Genomic DNA, 4,907 nt, shown 5'->3' with positions numbered 1-4,907 from the left:
ATGGGTTTGCACACACAGCCTTAAGCTTTCTGATTGAACTGATTTACTTTATTTATTTAACAAATGTTATAAGACACGGCTACCTCTTTAATAAAAGAAGACTCAGGGATAGGGGAAACCTAGGGAATCAGCGGGTACAAGGAATAAATTGATGAAAAGGAGAAAAATCAGTTGCATTAAGATGGCATCACAAGGATCAGAAGGAGCACAATCCCATTCCTCTCTTCAGGACTTGGCTGCATCTCTCTAGCTCCCAGCTGCCATTCTCCTCCTGTGCACACAAGTCCTCTCCATGCATCCTTCCCCAGGGCCACCTCCTAATTAATTCTCCATATAATTGCCAGGCATCTTTTTGTGAGTAGTGGTAAATGAAAATAATATAAAAGTTACCATTTCAAAGTGCATGATTCAATGGATCAAGTCCCTCAAACTTCTGTCTAATCCTTGCCATTCTCTAATTCTGAATTTACAGTTACAATTGTGATCCATCACTCATAAAGGAAACCTGACAGACTTCAAATGCCACCTTTACCTGCCTGTCTTTTAGCTCCAGGCAACTGATCACCTATCTGATTTTTTTTTCCCCAGGGGAGAGCACGAAGGCAGTCTCTTACTACCACAACTTACACACTTGAGTTTCCCACATTTGGGGAAACGCAGGGGTCAGCACACCCAGGGTGCAATGGGTGAGCCTCGTCCTGGGGAAACCACCTTTATGATCATGGTATCACCCCTGCCAGGTAAGTATAGATTCTTGATTCTAGGGATTTGACTATATTATACATTTCACATAAATAGGACCACATCATCTATAACCTTTTATATTTGACTTTTTCATTTTTGTCCAATGCATTCAATTTTCACATTAGACATGTTAGGGCATGTAGAGTATGTGGTGTAATGAGAATTACTTCTTCCCTAACACAGATGTAGAATATAAGTTAATGTCACCAGTATGAAAAATATTGGCATTTCCTTAAGATAAACCAAGCATTAGAATAACATATGATGACACAGCAGTACTAATTCCACATAGATAATATAAAAAATAGAAATAAGTTTCAACCAAAACTTAGCATGAATGTCCATAGCAAGAACCAAAAAGCAGAAACAAATTAAATCTGTGCAAAGCATTTATCATTGCCTTGGCATATACTTAACATATGTTGAGTTTAATAGTATGGCAATTAGTAATGTTGCTTTATTATTATTAATTAGAACCTCTGGAGGCTTTTTAAGTTTCTAGTACATTATGAACTATGTTTTGCCTGGACTTGAATATAACCTCTATTGCTCAGAAAATAAGGGTTTTATTTGTAGTGTTTTTTGTTTTGTTTTGTTTTGTTTTGTGTCTATATCCAGTGGTACCAAGAGCTTATTCTTGGCTTTGCACTCAGGGATCACTACTGGCTGGACTCATGGGACTGTATGTGGCAGTGGAGACTGCACTGGGTCAACTGCTTACAAGGCCAATGATCTACTACCTATCTATACTATTGTTCTAATTTCAAAAAAGGGTTAAAAACTTGAGTTCACTTTATTTCAAATTACTTTCTCTCAAAGTACACAAAAACTGTTATTTTGCTCTTGGAGTTATAAGGAATCTCAAAGATAAAGATAATTGTTAAAGCTTCCCGCCGTTCCCCTGTTCTCCAGAATTATTTTTGAAAAAAAAATGCTATTTAGGTATAAACTGATAATCAAACCCAGTTATGACTTAGCCTATTCTGACACTGAAATTAGATGAGGCAATTTTATTGTGGTAGCAAAAGAGAAAAAGTGGGCTCTATTAGATATGTTAAGTCAACAAAATATTATCTACATTGTGTATTTCCATTGTCAGAAGCAATGGAGGAGGATAAAAATATTAATATTACCCACAAATAAGTGGTAGCTATTCCCTAAAGACTTGGCAAAGGTGACTTATTATTAACATTGGTGTTATTGCTTCTGCTGGCAGAGGGTTGACCTGCCCTTCTGTGTCTCCTCCAGAGTACACTATGGGCTGGAGTTCATCCAAGCTCATGGCTCTCCATTATTGCTAATGGTAAGAGTGGAAAAGGATAGTGAGCCACTAGTTGATTATTTCATTTTTTAAGAAAGTGTCTCCTATAATCATATCAGGCGCCATGTTCTCCCACAGGGTGCCTTCCATTCGAAATTTAATGAAATATCTGGACAGAGAAATTACTTGTTTGAAAACTTTTTTTTCTTTCTCTAGCATGGTGAAATAAATGGTTTAGCGTCTAGATGCATAATGCACTGACTTCATTTAAATTGAACTGGAGGTGATGCTATTTAACTGGCTGTTTCTATATGTGCTATTATACCTACTTCCTATTCCTTGCCACATCACACAAAAGGTGAAGTCCAAGTCCCCAAGACCCAGGTTCCTTATTAAGAACTCTATTTCTCTTCTAAGCTAGTTGGTTTCAACATGTGTGATTAGAGTGAAAACAAAAGTGGCTATTTAAATTGTATTAGAAACATCGATGAACATAGACTCAAAACTTTGGAACTTTAAACAATGAGTACAAGACTAGTATTAAGGACTCATTTCTTCAACCCTTAGATTTTGTTTATTCTCTCTCATTCCTTCATTTAACAATACTAATTGATCAAATGTCTTTTCTGAACTGGAAACTGAGAATGAACAATGCAAGCAGCTCTATTCTCTGGATCTTCCATCAAAGAAGAGTTAACAACATGCAGTCAAGTGCAATATAATCAAGGCTTAAACATTCTCTGAAGAGATAACTCAGGTTGTGAGTGAGAATGCAACTGAGAATGATTTTGAGTTGAGTGGTCAAACAGTGTTATTAAAAGAGGAAACTTTTGTGTTAATGAGTTAATGGGTACTTCTATCACTAATTTCACATTAGAAATGCATATGTAGTGGTAACAACATAAAGTCCATAAGAGGCAAGGCATAGAGAAACCAAAATATAAAGCAGGATTAAAATAAAATGGGAATAAATGACAAGAACCATACTGGACTATTAAATGCAATTTTAAATGACTCAATTTGTAAATTAAAGTTGACAAGCAAAGGTTTTATATCTAAATTTGTCCTTGTAGGAGGTAGAATGGCATAAATAAGATCCAAGATGTAGGTTCTGGTACTAGGATTTAGCTTCAAGTGATTTATTAAGAATATGCTCTCAGAAGAAACCACTGTAAGGTGGAAGATGAAGGAGAAATCTGGGGAAAACACTCAGCATGGGAGTGATGTGGCCTAAGGCCTAAGGAGAGGAGGCTGGCCCTACAGAGGAGATAATGTATATTTGGGGTACTACTACTGTCACAGAGTTGTCTGATCTGGGGCAGAGGGCTTGATCTCTAAATGTTGTAACAGCAACAACATGCTTTCAGGCAGGGCTCTCTGCATTGCCCTCTAATGATGAGGTGAAAGCAGAGGATCCACCACATCATCCTGACTTCTGACTTCGATGTAGGTTGTAGGATATGCATAGAACCCAGGTACTCTACAGAGATCAGATTGATCTGACAGATCTACAGAAACCTGACATCAACAATAGCGATTGTGAGAAAAACACAGAGAATGACTCAAGGGTTGGCAACCCTAGTATGCCTGGAGCCCAGAATTGGTCTTATGTCAGAATACTTCAGGGATAAGTTCTCCTTGTATTTAGGCCATGTCTTTTCCTTTCTATTTCTCCCATATTTTGGTGGGTCTATGTAAATAACTATTAATGCTCTCAAACCATTTATAATGTATTTCTTTAAATCTTAACCTTAAAAAATAAAGAGGTTACTAAACCTTGTGCTATTGCTTTAATGAGTTCATTTGTGATACAATAATTTTCACAAATATACTTGCTACTGAACTTTTTCTTTCCTTTCTCTTCCATTTTTTATTGTTTCTTTCTGTTTTCTATTTTTTAATAACTTTGCTTTTGGTCATCTTGAAACAACTGTATTATGATCAGTTATATCAACTATGTGATGAATTTTCTTTAAATTTATTTTAAAAAATGGTGTTCTCTTTGGAAGTCAATTTGAGTGCTAGATGCTATATTTGGATCTGTGGAGAAACCGTTTCAGATCTTAAAGAAAACAGGATATTTTTGTGAAAAAAAAAAAGGGGGGGAAGGGAATTTCTAATAACTTAAAATGTTTAATATGTGTCTGAAGTGCTGAGAAAAGGGTCAGTGTTATTTTTAATATACAAAAGGATGGGCAATAAAATTTAAAGGTATGATTAATTTTTTTCACTTTTGTAATGTTAATTTATGACTGAGTTTGACTTAGCCCAGTAATCTAAAATACTGTCCTAATCTAGCAGTTTGTCTTCTAAAATTTGGATTTTAGAATAGCCAATATGTACAAAAAGATTAAAGCAAGTATTTTCTCTTATGTATAACAAATGAATTTTATACAGAAAATGATATTTTTAGGAAAATAAATTCTGGTAATCCATACTATTTCTTTGTATGAACAAATATAATATATTTTACAAAAAGAATGGTGGTAGAGAGACAGAGAAGAAAGCACATTTGTTGAAAGGATATATAGGAAGAGCCAAGAAAAGGCAGTTAGTGGACAAGGGCAAGCATGCTTACCAGTCAAAGCTGAAGGGGAAGAAATGCAGACAGTAACTCCTGTTCTCTTACCATATTTATTTTAGAGAATTAGAAAGAGAGGACACAAAATCAAGTCACTAAAAAGGAGATATATAAAAAGCACCACCAAATTTTTCACTGGTGTTGGTGAAGAGAAAAGGTCAAAGACACTTCCTCAATAAAAGCACCATTTCTGAACTGCTGACTGTACTCATGTCTGGGACATAGCCATGACTTCCAGACTTCACACCTGATTCTGGAAATCAATGTTGCTTTACTTCTGGAAGGCAATGAAGAAATATTTTTAGTTTATTTGGTTTTTTA

General features: G+C 35.5%; 1 non-coding gene across 1 annotated transcript; it reads right to left on the bottom strand.

Moving 5' to 3' along the window:
- Window positions 1-585: 585 nt before the first annotated feature.
- LOC126028870 (U1 spliceosomal RNA) lies at window positions 586-748 on the bottom strand. Its single transcript, XR_007502565.1, has one exon. It is a non-coding gene; the product is annotated as a U1 spliceosomal RNA (small nuclear RNA).
- Window positions 749-4,907: the final 4,159 nt, after the last annotated feature.

The sequence above is a fragment of the Suncus etruscus genome, chromosome 14 (genome assembly GCF_024139225.1).
Source record: "Suncus etruscus isolate mSunEtr1 chromosome 14, mSunEtr1.pri.cur, whole genome shotgun sequence".
NCBI lineage: Eukaryota > Metazoa > Chordata > Mammalia > Eulipotyphla > Soricidae > Suncus > Suncus etruscus.
Note: the sequence above shows the minus strand (reverse complement) of the source record. Positions and strands in the feature narration are given on the sequence as shown.